An 18,623-nucleotide genomic window follows, 5' to 3' on the forward strand; every position below is an offset into this window, starting at 1 on the left:
ACAATCCCTTCCTGGAAATTTTTTAGCAATCCCAAATTTTCCTATGCCTCTTCTTTTCATACCTTTAATGGAAATATCAGTAAATACAGTATATTGAGCATTATTTCAGTTTATTTGCAGTACAAGTAGCATAAAGGTTGAAAAAAAAGTTTCTGCATGGGATCTCAGCCTCATGACCCTTGCATTACTGCTCTGAAACCTTTGCACTGGACCAAGCACTGCTTAGAAATTATTCTAACATAAGTGGCTCATGTCTCGTGCTGCCTGTTTTTTCCCTAAACACTTGGCCACCTGGAGCTTACATTTATTTCCCTTTAATTTCAGGCCAAGCCCCGTTTATACCGCAAATTTGAAAGAAACCAGTCATGACAAGTAGAAGTCACAAATTGTGGCAACACTTTTTCCCCGTTAATGCACATTTTGGATTATAGCGGCAATGTATTATCATATAAGCAAGACATACTATACAGTGTGTTCGAGAATTCCCATTACTAACTTGTAGACTTGTAGAGGGGAATGAGAGTACATAATATTTTGAATAGGAACCCATGTCAAGAAATTACAATTTCCATTCTATGACAGTTTCAATTCATATGTTAAAATTGTCCTCTTCTGCTTGAGGAATTGAATTAGCTGTTACAAACTACAATATTAGGAAAAAATTCAAAAGGAAGTGTAATGAAACATCCAGTTATCATTGAAGCACATTTATTTGTATTGTCAGTTAAACATTATGTGCTTACATTACTCCAAAACAATAAAGAACCCAGCGTACTGTATGTACAGAACAGTTCTGCTGCGTTACACCACTGACATGATGTGGAAACCGCCAACGTTGCTATAAACATTGTACCTACGAGGCATATTTGGTATACATTCTCCCTCAAACCTAGTGTCTCTTCAGTTTCTAGCATAGCAGCCAGAACACTTGCCAGCAAATCTTCCTCTATCTCTACAGTAGTCTAGTAAATTAAACTTTGTGTAAAATCCCACAGGAAGTAAATGTGGCAGTCATGGCTGCAACATGGTTGAACCACCTTGGCCTATCCATCTTTCACCACATTGTGTGTGGAGATATCTCTAAACTGTACATGAGAAATGAGGAGTTGTGCACCATCATGCTGAAACCACATTTCCTGATGGCCGTTTAGTGGCACAGCTTCCAAGAATGGGTATAATATATGTTATCCTGTCAACCCTATTACATACCAGGACAAGCAGTTCTGAGACTTTTCTCTTGCTCTCGCCAGACACGAACACGTTACGCAGCTGAATTGAAACCGTCATAGAATGGAAATGATACATTTCTGGGTATGGGTTCCTATTCGGAATATTATGTACCCCCACCCCTCTACAAGTCCTAGAACTCTGTAATGGGAATTTTCAAACAGTGCTAGATGCAGTAGGAAGTAGGTGTTAGCATCTTTGCACAAGTAGCTTGCAGTCAAACTACCTGGTCATTGAATCATATACTGGTTTCACCATCTGGACTTTTTTCCTATGTCCACATTGTGGAAAGTGCCAATAGCATTTCTTGGTAGGTTCTCTTGTCTTCATACCTACAGCATGTAGTCTTTAAGAGAGTTAATAGAGTATGAGCTATCAAAAACAGTATTACAAAATTTTAAGCAAAGTTCATTCAAGTTTTTTCAAAGCCATTCATTCTGTAAGGATGAGAGAGTGTTGTTACTTTGATGAGTAAGTGATTTTAGATCAGACAGACTTCTAACAAAATCTTACCTTTTATGAAAGTCATATTTGAAATGAAATGCAGCAGATAGTAACTAATCAAATAATTATCCAATTCTTTCACAGAAATGAAACTGGTAATTTTTTTTTCAAACTACGCACTCAAATGTAAGCACAATCTCAACAGCAATTGTCTGTCCCATCATTTGGGAACACTAAAATTCACTGTTACTTTCAATTTAGAAAACAATCAGGTCCAAATTAAGTTGCTGCAGAGAAGGTTTTTATCTGTATGCATAAAATTATTCACAGACAGAAGTAGCAGTCAGAATGGGATAGCAGATGCAGTAGACAAAATCATTAAAATGAAATTGAGTAAGTAAATATTTAACAGTGAGCTCATAAATTTTGGTCTTGAAATAAAATTACAAATATTCTGGGAAAAATAAGTTCAACTATTGAACATAATGGGTCTAAATAACATGTTATCGATGGATTGTTTATAACTACAGTACCATGGCTATCCTAAAATGTGACAGTATAGCATGTTAGGATATGCCATCTCATATTAGGGTAACTTCAGTTTGCCATTGTAGACTCATAGTTTTAGTGAGTGGTTTGACAATTTTGTTAACTTTGTGAAGACATCTGGTGATGATCCTGGTGTGCTAATACCAGATGGTCTTCATATCAGGTTTGTGTGGTAGAAGAAGCAAAATAAAACCATGTCAGCATCATGTGTTTACCCCAACGTTCCACATATAAAATATAGACTCTTTTTCAGAATTCATAGGACTGTTTAAATCGCTTTATTCCCAAGAAATAGAACTGGTGAGCAAATAATACAGGTGAAGTCATTTGAAGAGTCCTATTTGAGAGCAGTAACATTGGAAAATTCTATAAGCAGCTTCTGGAAAATGGGACTCTTCCTGTGTAACAGGCTTATACTTAGAGGCATAGACAATGCAATTTACCAGAAGTTTGACTTAAAAGTTGCATAAAATGGAATAAATGTAAGTACAAATGATATCTGCAAAGCTCGCAACATCACCAAGCCACATAAAGAGCCATCAATTATAGCAAAATCAATTTGTTAGGTAGCTAACATCTTCATACAGGGGGCATTTGGTACAATTCCAAGAGAAAAAACTTGTTTGGAATCAATGGAGACGGATTTGAAAGTTACATTCTTGAAAAAGGAAAAAAGAAGAAAAAAAGAAAAGTCTTCCAATCATTTGATCTTGATAAAACTTTAATTGAGGACAATGCTTTAGATGTGAATTCGGAAGATAAAGACACTGGATGCACATTCTGCAGTGGTTATTTCTGTGAAGACTAACACAGAAATGAATACAATGCAAGGATTGCTGTTCTTCTGCTGTCAAAGAATGTTGACTTGAAAAAAGAGTTTGATGTGCTTTACTGCAGTTCTTTTCCACAGTAAATGCAGAAAAAGTTAGAGTAAGGAAGAGCATATTATTATTTTATAGTTTTCCTGTTCTTATATTGCTTGATATTAAGTGTTTCCTCTGGCTGCCTCATAATAGGACATCATTTATATTTCAATTCAAATTGACTGATTCAAAATTTGCATGTTTCAAGTGTTAAGTAGCACAAATTCAATAAAAAATTTCAAATGCAAACATTTCACATAGATTTCCTATAACAAACATACAGTTATATCAAATACTGTAATATAAAGAGAAGATACGTGAGACAAGGAAAGATTCACATCAGGGATGAGGCTAGTCTGAGGTCCATCCACAATTGGCACCAATTACCAGCCTCATCTGACAAGCCATGGAAGCAGTTATCCTAAGGTAATATATCTCATCAATTGCAAGACTCTCCCATGTATCCAGCACTAGATCCGTGGTTGGTGACTGTGGTGCTAGTGTTGGCTAGTGTAAGTTCATGTGATGCTTCATTTTGACCCACAAATTTTCAATGGGTTTTACATTTGGCTCTCAAATGGGGCAGTCCACCGGTTCCAAGCTAGTCCATTACAAAAATTATTGCTCCACAGTTCAACTCGTGTGAACCAGAGAATGGTCCCGCTGGAACTGGATCACTCCACTGGGATAGCAGAGCTTCACACTTGGTATGTTTCATGATCTACATCCAGGTAGATACTCTACAAGCCACTGTATGGTGCATTGCAGAGGGTATCCCGTATCACTACTAGAAATTTATCAGTTTAATAAGTCACAGCTGCAAAATATTAACATGAATTCCTTACAGACGAATGGAAAAACTGGTAGAAGCCAACCTCGGGGAAGATCAGTTTGGATTACGTAGAAACATTGGAACACGGGAGGCAATACTGACCTTACAACTTACCTTAGAAGAAAGATCAAGGAAAGGCAAACCTACATTTCTAGCATTTGTAGACTTAGAGAAAGTTTTTGACAATGTTGGCTGGACTACTCTCTTTCAAATTCTAAAGGTGGCAGGGATAAAATACAGGGAGCGAAAGGCTATTTAGAATTTGTACAGAAACCAGATGGCAGTTATAAGAGTCGAGGGACATGAAAGGGAAGCAGTGGTTGGGAAGGGAGTGAGGCAGTGTTGTAACCTCTCCCCCATGTTATTCAATCTGTATATTGAGCAAGCAGTAAAGGAAACAAAAGAAAAATTCGGAGTAGGTATTAAAATCCGTGAAGAAAAAATGAAAACTTTGAGGTTCGCCGATGACATTGTAATTCTGTCAGAGACAGCAAAGCACTTGGAAGGGCATTTGAATGGAATGGACAGTATCTTGAAAGGAGGATATAAGATGAACATCAACAAAAGCAAAACAAGGATAATGGAATGTAGTTGAATTAAGTCGGGTGATGCTGAAGGAATTAGATTAGGAAATGAGACACTTAAAGTAGTAAAGGAGTTTTGCTATTTGGGGAGCAAAATAACTGATGATGGTCAATGTAGAGAGGATGTAAAATGTAGACTGGTAATGCCAAGAAAAGCGTTTCTGAAGAAGAGAAATTTGTTAACATTGAGTATAGATTTCAGTGTCAGGAAGTCGTTTCTGAAAGTATTTGTGTGGAGTGTAGCCATGTATGGAAGTGAAACACGGACGATAAACAGTGTAGACAGGAAGAGAATAGAAGCTTTCGAAATGTGGTGCTACAGAAGAATGTTGAAGATTAGATGGGTAGATCACATAAATAATGAGGAGGTATTGAATAGAATTGGGGAGAAGAGGAGTTTGTGGCACAACTTGATGAGAAGAAGGGACCGGTTGGTAGGACATGTTCTGAGGCATCAAGGGACCACAAATTTAGCATTGGAGGGCAGCGTGGAGGGTAAAAATTGTAGAGGGAGACCAAGAGATGAATAGACTAAACACATTCAGGAGGATGTATGTTGCATTATGTACTGGGAAATGAAGAAACTTGCACAGGATAGGGTAGCATGGAGAGCTGCATCAAACCAGTCTCAGGACTGAAGACCACAACAACAACAACAACAACTAGAAATTTCCTTTCCTGTTCCACTCATAAATAGAGCCAGGAAAAAACGACAGTCTATATTCTTCCATACGAGTCCTAATTTCTCATATCTTATCTTCACAGTCCTTACACGCATTGTATATTGGCGGCAGTAGAATCGTTTGGCAGTCAGCTTCAAGTGCCAGTTTTCTAAATTTTCGCAACAGTGTTTCTTGAAAAGAATGTCACTTTCCCTCCAGGGATTCCCATCTGAGTTCTTGAAGCATCTCCATAACACTTACGTGTTGTTCCAATCTCTGGTAACACATCTAGCAGCCAGCCTCTGAATGGCTTCGACGTCTTCCTTTAATCCAGCTCGGTACGGATCCCAGACACTCGAGCACTACTTGAGTATAGGTCACACCAGTGTCCTATATGTAGTCTCCTTTAAAGGTGAATCAGTCTTTCCTAAAATTCTCCCAATAAACTGGAGTCAGCCATTCACTTTCCTTGCCACAGTTCTCACAGGCTCGTTCAACCTCATATTGCTTTGCAACATTGTGCCCAGGTGTCACGCAGGACACTAATAATACTGTATCCGAACATTACAGGGTTTATCTTCCTACTCATCCACATTAACTTACATTTTTCCACATTTAGGGCTAGCTGCCATACATCAAAGACATTTTGTCTAAGTAATCTTAATCTTCCTAAAGTCACTCAACTTTGGCTTCTTACCATACACCCCAGCATCAACAATAAACAACTGCAGATTGCTGCCCTGGCTGTCCGCCAAATCATTTACGTAGCAAGAGAACAACAGTGATCCTATTACACTTCCCTGGGGGCACTCCTGATGATACCCATGTCTCAGATGAACAATCGCCATCAAGGACAACATACTGGGTTCTATTTCTTAAGAAGTTTTTGAGCCACTCGCGTATCTGTGAACTTATTCCATTTTCTTGTACCTTTTTTAACTGCCTGCAATGGGGCACTGTGTCAAATGCTTTCCATTAATCTAGAGGTATGGAATCTTCCTGTTGCCCTTCATCCATAGTTCTAAGTATATTTTTATGAGAAGGAAAGTTGCTACTCACCATATAGCAGAGATGCTGAGTCGCAGATAGGCACAACGAAGACACTCACAATTATAGCTTTCGGCCCTTAACGTCTTCGTCAACAATTGACACACACACACACACACACACACACACACACACACACACACACTCTCTCTCTCTCTCTCTCTGTCTCCCACGTGTGTGTGTGTGTGTGTGTGTGTGTGTGTGTGTGTGTGTGTGTGTGTGTGTGTTAATTGTTGACGAAAGCCTTAAGGGCCGAAAGCTATAATTGTGAGTGTCTTTCTCATAATATTGTTACATTCCATCCTGGATTTTCCATTGTTTAATTGTTCTCAGTATATTTTGTGAGAAAAGGGTAAGTTGAGTTTTACATGAATGATGCTTTCTAAAACAATGCTGATTCGTGGACAAAAGTTTGTCTGTCTAAAACATATTTACTATGACTGAACTGAGAATATGTTCAAGGGTTCTGCAGCAAACAGAAGTTAGGGATATTTGTCTGTAATTTTGTATGTCTACTCATTTACCTTTCTTATATACTGGAGTTCATGCCCACTTTTTCCAGTCGCTTCGGACTTTGTGCTGGGCAAGAGATTCATAATATATGCAAGCTAAGTAGGTGGCCAGTGCTGTAGAGTACTCGTCATACAATTGAACTGGGATTCCATCTGGACATGATGATTTGTATGCTTCCAAATCTTTCAGCTGTTTCTCTGTGCCCATATGTCATCCATATGGGAGTCAGTCCAATGGTCAAATGATGGTATGTTTGTACAATTCTCCTGTGTGTAAGATTTCTTGAATGTGAAATTTAAATCTTCAGCTTTCGTTTTGCTGTCTTCAACTGCCCCATCAGACTGGTCAACAAGGGACTGAATGGAAGTCTTAGACCTGCATGGTGATTTTACATACAACCAGAATTTTCTTGGGTTCTGTGCCAGATCTTTTGCTAAGGTGTGATGGTGGTAGTTGTATGCTTTGTGCAAAGATCCTTACACAGATGCACAAATTGCTACTAACCTTCCCTTGTTGTCATTTATGCATTCTCTTTTGAACAGAGAGTGCAACAGCCTCTGCTTCTTCAGCATTCACCAAATTTTGTTGTTAAACCATGGTAGGTCTTTTCCACCCTCTATCCTCTTGCTAGGCACATACACTATGTGATCAAAAGTTATGTGATCAAAATTATCCGGGCACCTGGCTGGAAATGACCTAAAAGTTCGTGGCGCCCTCCATAGGTAATGCTGGAATTCAATATGGTGTTGGCCCACACTTAGCCTTGATGACAGCTTCCACTCTTGTTGCAAGCATACATTCAGTCAGGCACTGGAAGTTTTCTAGGGGATGGCAGCTCATTCTTCACAGAGTGCTGCACTGAGTAGAGGTATCAAAGTCGGTCGGTGAGACCTGGCACAAATTCAGCATTCCAAATCATCCCAAAGGTGTCTGTAGGATTCAGGCCAGGAATCTGTTCAGGGTAGTCCATTACAGGGATGTTATTGTCATGTAACTTCTCCTCTACAGCCAGTGCATTATGAACAAGTGCTCAAGGCTGTTGAAAGATGCAGTCACCATCCCCGAATTGCTCTTCAACAGTGGGAAGCAAGAAGGTGCTTGAAACATCAGTGTAGGCCTGTGCTGTGGTAGTGCCATGCAAATCATAACCACATCATAGCACCATCGTCTCCAAATCTTACTGTTGGCACTACACACTCCGGCAGATGATGTTCACTGGGCATTCACCATACCTACACCCTGCCACCAGATTGCCACATTGGGTATCATGATTTGTCACTTCACACAACATTTTTCCACTGTTCAGTCATACAATGTTTATGCTACTTATACGTGATAGATGCCTAAAGAAATTTGGATTTCTGAAGATTACTCTTAAGACCGGCAGTCTGTAAGACATGAAAAAGTGTGGGGACAATTTGAAGATGTTCGTCACTGGTGGAGCCAGTGACAACAATGTCATCCTGGTAATTTATACACCCAGGGATAGTGAGCAATAATTGTTCAAGAATCACTGAAAGAGAGCGTGGACGCTGGCAACCCCGAATGGTAATCTTTGGTATTGATAGAGGCCGAAAGGCGTGTTAAGGACCAGAAACTGCCGGGAAGCAGTGTCAAGAGGAAGTTAATGATAAGCTTCTGACAGGTCAAGTTTAGAAAAATACTGGCCTCCAGCAAGTTCAGTGAACAATTCTTCAGGTCGAGGCATAGGGTAAGTGTCGATAAGGCATTGAGCATTTACAGTGGCTTTGAAATCGCCACAAAGATGAATATCACCATTTGGCTTAGCAATGACAATGACAAGAGAGGACCACTCACTGGAAGTGACAGGAAGCAAGACCCCTGAAGCAGTGAGACAATCCAGCTCCCGTTTGACTTGATCACGAAGGGCCACAGGAATGGGCCGAGCTCGAAAATACTTAAGCCGAGCAGTGGGTTTGAGCATGATATGAGATTCAAACTCGTGTGCACGGCTTAAACCAGGAGAAAAAAGGGACGAAAATGTCGTCGACAGGGAATCCAATTGAGCATAAGGAATAGCATCAGAGACGATATTGACAGAGTCATCTATGGAGAACCCAAAAATGCAAAAGGCATCGAAACCAAAAAGATTCTCCATGTTACTATGGTCGATCAGAAATATGGGAACAGTGTGAATGACAGATTTGTAAGATACCTCAGCATCGAATTGTCCCAAGAGCGAAATCTGTTGTTTATTGTAAGCCCGTAATTGCCTAGTGACAGGTGACAGGATTGGAGAACCCAGTTGAAGATACGTCTGAGAATTGATGATAGTGGCAGCAGAACCAGTATCCACCTGCATGTGAACATCTTGACCATGTATTTGGACAGTGAGAAATAACTCCCCCCCTCCCCCCCCCCCCCGCGACCGCCCCCCCCCCCCCCCCCCCCCCCCCGCAACAACCATGAACCTTGCCATTGGTGGGGAAGCAACCACAACGGAGGGGTATCTGTTGAGAGGCCAGACAAATTTGTGGTTCCTGAAGAGGGGCAGCAGCCTTTTCAGTAGTTGCAGGGGCAACAGTCTGGATGATTGACTGATCTGGCCTTGTAACACTAACCAAAATGGCCTTGCTGTTGTGGTACTGCGAACGGCTGAAAGCAAGGGGAAACTACAGCAGTAATTTTTCGTGAGGGCATGCAGCTTTACTGTATGGTTAAATGATGATGGCGTCCTCTTGGGTAAAATATTCCGGAGGTAAAATAGTCCCCCATTTGGATCTCCAGGCGGGGACTACTCAGGAGGACGTCGTTATCAGGAGAAAGAAAACTGGCATTCTACGGATCGAAGTGTGGAATGTCAGATCCCTTAATCGGGCAGGTAGGTTAGAAAATTTAAAAAGGGAAATGGATAGGTTAAAGTTAGATATAGTGGGAATTAGTGAAGTTCGGTGGCAGGAGGACCGAGACTTCTGGTCAGGTGAATACATGGTTATAAATACAAAATCAAATTGGGGTAATGCAGGAGTAGGTTTAATAATGAATAAAAAAGTAGGAGTGCGGGTAAGCTACTACATAGCATAGTGAACGTATTATAGTGGCCAAGATAGACATGAAGCCCATGCTTACTACAGTAGTACAAGTTTATATGCCAACTAGCTGTGCAGATGACGAAGAAATTGAAGAAATGTATGATGAGATAAAAGAAATTATTCAGGTAGTGAAGGGAGACGAAAATTTAATAGTCATGGGTGACTGGAATTCGACAGTAGGAAAAGGGAGAGAAGGAAACATAGTAGGTGAATATGGATTGGGGCTAAGAAATGAAAGAGGAAGCCGTCTGGTGGAATTTTGCACAGAGCATAACTTAATCATAGCTAACACTTGGTTCAAGAATCATAAAAGAAGGTTGTATACATGGAAGAATCCTGGAGATACTAAAAGGTATCAGATAGATTATATAATGGTAAGACAGAGATTTAGGAACCAAGTTTTAAATTGTAGGGTATTTCCAGAGGCAGATGTGGACTCTGACCACAATCTATTGGTTATAAACTGTAGATTAAAACTGAAGAAATTGGAAAAAGGTGGGAATTTAAGGAGACGGGACCTGGATAAACTGAAAGATCCAGAGGTTGTGCAGAGTTTCAGGGAGAGCATAAGGGAACAATTGGCAGGAATGGGGGAAAGAAATACGGTAGAAGAAGAATTGCTAGCTCTGAGGGATGAAGTAGTGAAGGCAGCAGAGGATCAAGTAGGTTAAAAAGACGAGGGCTAGTAAAAATTCTTGGGTAACAGAAGAAATATTGAATTTAATTGATGAAAGGAGAAAATATAAAAATGCAGTAAATGAAGCAGGCAAAAAGGAATACAAACGTCTCAAAAATGAGATCGACAGGAAGCGCAAAATGACTAAGCAGGAGGACAAATGTAAGGAAATAGAGGCTTATCTCACTAGGGTTAAGATAGATACTGCCTACAGGAGAATTAAAGAGACCTTTGGAGAAAAGAGAGCCACTTGTATGAATATCAAGAGCTCAGATGGAAATCCAGTTCTAAGCAAAGAGGGGAAATCAGAAAGGTGGAAGGAGTATATAGAGGGTCTATACAAGGGCGATGTACTCGAGGACAATATTGTGGAAATGGAAGAGGATGTAGATGAAGATGAAATGGGAGATACGATACTGTGTGAAGAGTTTGACAGAGCACTGAAAGACCTGAGTCGAAACAAGGCTCCGGGAGTAGACAACATTCCATTAGAACTACTGACGGCCTTGGGAGAGCCAGTCCTGACAAAACTCTACCATCTGGTGAGCAAGATGTACGAGACAGGCAAAATACCCTCAGACTTCAAGAAGAATATAATAATTCCAATGCCAAAAGAAGCAGGTGTTGCCAGATGTGAAAATTACCGAACGATCAGTTTAATAAGTCACAGCTGCAAAATACTAACGCGAATTATTTACAGATGAATGGAAAAACTGGTAGAAGCTGACCTCGGAGAAGATCAGTTAGCATTACTTAGAAATGTTGGAACACGTGAGGCAATACTGACCTTATGACTTATCTTAGAAGGAAGATTAAGGAAAGGCAAACCTTCGTTTCTAGCGTTTGTAGAGTTAGAGAAAGCATTTGACAATGTTGACTGGAGTACTCTCTTTCAAATTCTAAAGGTGGCAGGGGTAAAATACAGGGATCGAAAGGCTATTTACAATTTGTACAGAACCCAGATGGCAGTATAAGAGTTAAGGGGCATGAAAGGGAAGCAGTGGTTGGGAAGGGAGTGAGACAGTGGTGTAGCCTCTCCCCAATGTTATTCAATCTGTATATTGAGCAAGCAGTAAAGGAAATAAAAGAAAAATTCGGAGTAGGTATTAAAATCCGTGAAGAAGAAATAAAAACTTTGAGGTTCGCCAGTGACATTGTAATTCTGTCAGAGACTGCAAAGGACTTGGAAGAGCAGTTGAACAGAATGGACAGTATCTTGAAAGGAGGATATAAGATGAACATCAACAAAAGCAAAACGAGGATAGTGGAATGTAGTCTAATTAAGTCGGGTGATGCTGAGGGAATTAGATTAGGAAATGAGACACTTAAAGTAGTAAAGGAGTTTTGCTATTTGGGGAGCAAAATAACTAATGATGGTCGATGTAGAGAGGATATTAAATGTAGACTGGCAATGGCAAGGAAAGCGTTTCTGAAGAAGAGAAATTTGTTAACATCGAGTATAGATTTAAGTGCCCGGAAGTCGTTTCTGAACGTATTTGTATGGAATGTAGCCATGTATGGAAGTGAAACATCGACAATAAATAGTTTGGACAAGAAGAGAATCGAAGCTTTTGAAATGTGGTGCTACAAAAGAATGTTGAAGATTAGGTGGGTAGATCACGTAACTAATGAGGAGGTATTGAATAGGATTGTGGAGAAGAGACGTTTGTGGCACAACTTGACTAGAAGAAGGGATCGGTTGGTAGGACATGTCCTGAGGCATCAAGGGATCACAAATTTAGCATTGGTGGGCAGTGTGGAGGGTAAAAATTGTAGAGGGAGACCAAGAGATGAATACACTAAGCAGATTCAGAAGGATGTAGGTTGCAGTAGGTACTGGGAGATGAAGGAGCTTGCACAGGATAGATTAGCATGGAGAGCTGCATCAAACCAGTCTCAGAACTGAAGACCACAACAACAACAACGCATAACTTCCCTGAAAGGTAAGAAGTACAATTGACAGACAACACAGAATCAGAATCTGCGTCATGTGCATGAACAACATGTATGTGGTCGGATTTGCAAACGGATGACACATGACCCTTTTTTTGTATTTGTGACACACGGCCCAATGGTTTGGACAATCTTCTCATGAATGTTTTGTAAAACACCCCAGACATGAAGGAAATTGCCATGGGTTTTGCTGCAGCTTCTTAGAGGTTTGTTTACGGTTCGGCCGAGGCTGCACTTGGGAGTCTACTGTGGCCACATCGGCCAGTGGGGACACGCCACCAGCTTCGTCATCATCGCACAGAGGTTGTATTTCCCCGACGTCGCCCCATGCCTCTATTTGCGCTCCAGCGGCGCGAGAAATTTCAAAAGACTGAGTTGGATTTGCCAACTGAAGGGCACATTGCCTAACTTCTTTGTCGGGCACCGATCGGATAATAGCATCCTGTACCATGGAATTGGCATAGGATTCTTTGTGAACTTCAGTAACAAACTGACACTTTCTACTGAGGCCGTGAAGTTCGGCAGCCCAAGCATGATAGGATTGATTCGATTGTTTTTTACAATGATAAAAGGCAACACGAGAGGCTACCACAAGCGTTTGCTTTTGAAAATAGACAGACAGAAGTGAGCACATTTCAGCAAAGGTCAAAGACGCAGGATCTTCCAAAGGAGCCAATTGTGACAACAACCAATACATTTGAGGTGAAATCCATGAAAGGAACAGAGACTTACATGTTTGTTCATCCGCGACATGAAATGCCAAGAAGTGCTGTCCAAGACGTTTTTCGTAATCAGACCAGTGTTCCACCGTCTTGTCGTAAGGAGGAAAAGGAGGTAGAGAGAACCATGAGAGACGCCCCGTGTTTGATGCCATGATGAAATCATGAATCACATTTGTGAGAGGCATTTGCTGTTCTATGAGACCTTACAATAGTTGCTCTAAAGTAGCCATGGAAACACTTGGGTCAACGATGGAAAAGAAAAATCACTACCTCATCGCCAATTGTTATAACTTCAAGCTGAACAAATATGTTTCAAGGAAGACACAATATATGAAAGTCACAGATCAAGTAAACAGATTAAGACGTGTGTACACTTTAACAGTCAAATCGTAACTGAGTCCAAGTCTAGTGGCCGCTGGCTGGCTGGTCGCTTAGGTGGTGCTGCTGCTTGGCTGGCAGACAGCGCTACATGTAGAGGATGCGCGTAACTGCACGGCGGCACTTTGAAAGATCGGCGAGTCACAACAAGCTGGGCCTCCTTTGAAAACTGGCTGATAATTGGTATTGAAAGTAGGGTATTGTCAATAATGTAGTCCACAACAGAACTTGTTTTTCATACACTTTTATGACACTTGAGTGTGATCCAAGCTATTTCTTATGGCCAGTTTGGGTCTCTTACACTTCAGTTCAGAACAGATAAACAGACAGCTAAATACTACACATGACTGATATTCTACAAAATAGCTAGAGTGCAGTAACTTACCACTGACAATTAATCATAAATGTCTTCCTGTGGTAAATTAGGAGTCAAAACAGTCACTTAATAGGTCACTCAATACACTAACCTTCTGTACTAGTGAACATATAGCACAACGTGCACAGTAAGTATCAGTTTTCATCAGCAACATTATTCATGAACTAACACTATTGCCACAGTTTATTATTGAAGATTAACACTGGCAATGAGAATAACTACAAGTTCACACCCAAATTAATTGTTTATTATTCACTGAATCACAGGTTAATAAGCAGCAGGAAGCAGGACATGAAACATGTCATGAACACTGTACACATTTTGGTTTAACATATCGACCAGCCTGACAGTGATGAATTTTCCATATAGGCAGACATAGGTGTTACTCCACTACAGACTCACTGTAGAATGCATCCTTCACAGTAATGGTTGGCCTTATAAAGAGGCGCATAAGAATAAACTATTATTTTGGACACCACATAACACTTTAAAATTTGGCTAGGCCAGAACATACTATTTCATATCCAGAAGAAGAGGAGGAGGCCTTTCAAATAACACACTTTGATCCTAAAACAAATAATTTCTAGTAGGCTTGAACTTTAAAAAGTACCCAGTTTTAGGGAATTATAAATTTAGAACATTTCATCAAAGGAATTGTGCCATCAAAAACTAATTATACATTATCATCATTGGTCTAAAAACTACACACTCTCATTTGTTGGGTAGATGTTTGGCAACCCCAGGGTTCCTGAGCTGGGGCCAGTAAGTATTGACAGTCTTCTGTCACTGTAAGCTCTTCATGTGCTTCAGCAACTACTGTGCAGTGCAGCAGTGGTATGCTGTCACAGGAAACAGGGATCTTGGCTTACCGCCTGGATCGCAAGGATGGTAAAAGCCTCTGTAAAAGAAAATCCTAAATCTCAAGATGTGCTGTGTGCCAATGAGATGCATGGCTGTTAAGGTGGAACAGTCATTATTGGGCAAACTCTGGGGAACCTGCTGCACCTCAGTTGTATAAGGCTTATTTGGACATGTCAGGCTCTGTCTAGGTAGACTTTTATTTTCCTGGCTGCTTGTGGGACCATGATGAAATCCTTGAAATTATCTCTTCCTCCTCCCAGCAGTAAGGGTAGGCCACTAATACGTACAATCATCCAAACAAGATCAAGTAGCCTGTCCTCCTGACACAGGAGTTAATTTTAAAAGTTTTGGGTCTTGTAACAGAACACATGCTAGTAATCAGAATGTTTTTTAAAAGTGAAAAGAAAAGTGGGAAAGTTCAAGAAAGATTCAACTTTCTATAATCAAGAAGTCTTTGAGGGATTGCTGGCACTTAAAAATCAGTTAAGCAGTTGCATAATGGGACACCATTTGTAGAAACTTCTAGTCCCCAACAAATTAAGAACCTCCAGAAAGCTGAAAGCGTAGGAGAATCTGCCTAAAAACTGAGCTACATACCATCTTGAATTACAGCGAAGGTGTTGTGACATGCAGGCATCTGGCAGATATTGGTGAGTAGGAATTGAAAGTGAGTGGGCTCCAGAAGGCATAGTCGATGTGCAAAACATCATCAAGAGGGTGGCTGGAGATCTTGTAAAATCTGGCACCTTTCTCCTGACATTCAACAGCACGAGACATCCTGAGCATGGTGAGGCAGGTTTCCTTCCCCTAAGTGTGCATTCTTAGGTCCCCAAACCAATGCACCATTTCATTGTGAGCTCCATTAAGTTTCTTGGTATATAACTTGGTTCTTTAGGAGCAAGTCAGAGATTTCTCATTTTTGAGATGAGAGGCTGAAACTTATGTACATTGTTTTTGCACATTTTTGGTGAGATTATTCTTACTGAACCATATGCTCAGTGATGACATAAGTGGTTTAAACTTTTGATCATGGTCAGCTTTGTCTGTGCCTGTTACTGTTTTACTGTCTGTTTTAATATGTCTGCTTGTGTCTGTATATGTGTGGATGGATATGTGTGTGTGTGCACGAGTGTATACCCGTCCTTTTTTCCCCCCCTAAGGTAAGTCTTTCCGCTCCCGGGATTGGAATGACTCCTTACCCTCTCCCTTAAAGCCCACTTCCTTTCGTCTTTCCCTCTCCTTCCCTCTTTCCTGATGAGGCAACAGTTTGTTGCGAAAGCTTGAATTTTGTGTGTATGTTTGTGTGTCTATCGACCTGCCAGCACTTTCGTTCGGTAAGTCACCTCATCTTTGTTTTTATATATAATTTTTCCCACGTGGAATGTTTCCCTCAAAAAAAAAAAAAAATATATATATATATATATATATATATATATATATAAAAGAAAGATGATGAAACTTACCAAACAAAAGCGCTGGCAGGTCGACAGACACACAAACAAACACAAACATACACACAAAATTCTAGCTTTCGCAACCAATGGTTGCCTCGTCAGGAAAGAGGGAAGGAGAAGGAAAGACAAAAGGATATGGGTTTTAAGGGAGAGGGTAAGGAGTCATTCCAATCCCGGGAGCGGGGGGGAAAAAAGGACAGGTATCCTTTTTTCCCCCTAAGGTAAGTCTTTCCGCTCCCGGGATTGGAATGACTCCTTACCCTCTCCCTTAAAACCCATATCCTTTTGTCTTTCCTTCTCCTTCCCTCTTTCCTGACGAGGCAACCATTGGTTGCGAAAGCTAGAATTTTGTGTGTATGTTTGTGTTTGTTTGTGTGTCTGTCGACCTGCCAGCGCTTTTGTTTGGTAAGTTTCATCATCTTTCTTTTTAGATATATTTTTCCCACGTGGAATGTTTCCCTCTACTATATTCATATATATATATAAAATAGAGGGAAACATTCCACGTAGGAAATATATATCTAAAAACAAAGATGATGTGACTTACCAAATGAAAGTGCTGGCAGGTCGACAGACACACAAACATACACACAAAATTCAAGCTTTCGCAACAAACTGTTGCCTCATCAGGAAAGAGGGAAGGAGAGGGAAAGACGAAAGGATGTGGGTTTTAAGGGAGAGGGTAAGGAGTCATTCCAATCCCGGGAGCGGAAAGACTTACCTTAGGGGGAAAAAAGGACGGGTATACACTCGCACACACACACATATCCATCCACACATATACAGACACAAGCAGACATATTTGTGTTTGTTTGTGTGTCTGTCGACCTGCCAGCACTTTCATTTGGTAAGTCACATCATCTTTGTTTTTGTGTGTGTGTGTGTGTGTGTGTGTGTGTGTGTGTGTGTGTGTGTGTGTGTGTGTGTGTGTTGAGATATTCACACACTGCTGTGGTGGTTGTTCTAGCTTGTTGTCTAAATCGCTGCTAGTGCTCTGATATTAAAGAGAAACTGTTAATACAACTTTCTAATCTAGTGTAAAACAATTTCTCTGATATTTTTGAAAATGTGCTGAGTTGTGCTACTGGACCGTAATTAGCTACATCATTTTCTAGTTCCTTTTTGTGGAGTGGGGGGTAACTTTAGCATTCTTTAGGAGATAAGGGAAAACTCCATTACTAAATGGTGCTTTAGTTATAACAGTTAATGGTTCTACTGGTTCTACAATACATTCTCCAGAATTATTTACAATAAAATCTGGTATGTTGCCACTGCCATTGTAGTATTTATTTTTTAGTCTTTTTATAAGTGTGAGCACTTCAGTGTTTGAGGCTTTGTGGAAAAGCAGTGATTCTTTAATGTTTCCACATGTGTTAGGTGTTGAGTACTGGCTCTATCGCAGTTCTTATTTATCAGGAAGAAAATTGAGAGCAAATGATGAAGCTGATATTAATGATAATAATGGTTAAAATTATGTTGCAAAGGGAAGGGATTAAAATTACATTTAAATTAAGTAACTGAATAAAAATTATGATCTAAGATTTAAAAAAAAAAAAAAATGTATCTGATGAGATTTGAACCCGCAACCAACTACATGTCAAACTTGTATTCTATCCATTACACCATGGAACTAACTACATTATTCAGCCTTTTTTAATGGTATTAATTTGTCACACAAAATTCCAAATTTTTCTTTCATCAATTACTTGCAAATGAGGGTCCACCAGGGTGAATGGCTGCAGTGTGTGCTACATGGGATCTTAACTGTATCAGTGTATCAGTAGTTTCAAAACGTCTATCACAATCCTGTGGACCTCTCCTTGTGAACAATAAACTGTAGCAAAACAATTAAGTGTAGCAAAATACAATGTCAATAAGAATTTAGCAACTTTAACTATTCATTGTGTACGCATTACGTGTACTACTGAAAACAGAAAAGAAAAAAAAAATCTATATTTAAGGAGTGGGACTATGTTGAGTAGAGCTATCCCACCTTGCCTTCTTGTGACTCTCAGCTGTCACACAATGTTATAAGACGCATTCTGTTCCCTCATAAGGTGTGCCTAATCATCACATTATCACTGACAACTTACAGTTTCATAATATGCAAGTTATTTACGTTCAAAAACACATTTCATGGGCTCATGTTGCAGATGACATATTGTATGAGAAAATAGCATGTTGACAAAATTAATGTCGTGTAAGGAACAGATAGAGGAAAAGGCATCACATTGAAACACATACATGACCATACTATTAATCATATAAACATTTAAAAGGAATTTACCTTTACTCTGTAACAAACTGCATTTAACACCAAAAAAATACACAAAACTTTTTAATTGTGTGATTTGAAACAGTACGCAACATTAAATCTGATAACTAGTTTGGCTATTTATACAACCATCTTCAGGTCAATCATGGTAGTG

General features: G+C 40.0%; 1 protein-coding gene across 8 annotated transcripts in view; it reads left to right on the forward strand.

Moving 5' to 3' along the window:
• The window catches only part of LOC124776255 (thiamine transporter 1-like), a 562,692-nt gene that overhangs the window by 241,371 nt on the left and 302,698 nt on the right, over nucleotides 1-18,623 (forward strand). The window lies entirely within an intron of this gene.

This window comes from Schistocerca piceifrons, chromosome 2 (assembly GCF_021461385.2).
Source record: "Schistocerca piceifrons isolate TAMUIC-IGC-003096 chromosome 2, iqSchPice1.1, whole genome shotgun sequence".
NCBI classification, from domain to species: Eukaryota; Metazoa; Arthropoda; class Insecta; order Orthoptera; family Acrididae; genus Schistocerca; species Schistocerca piceifrons.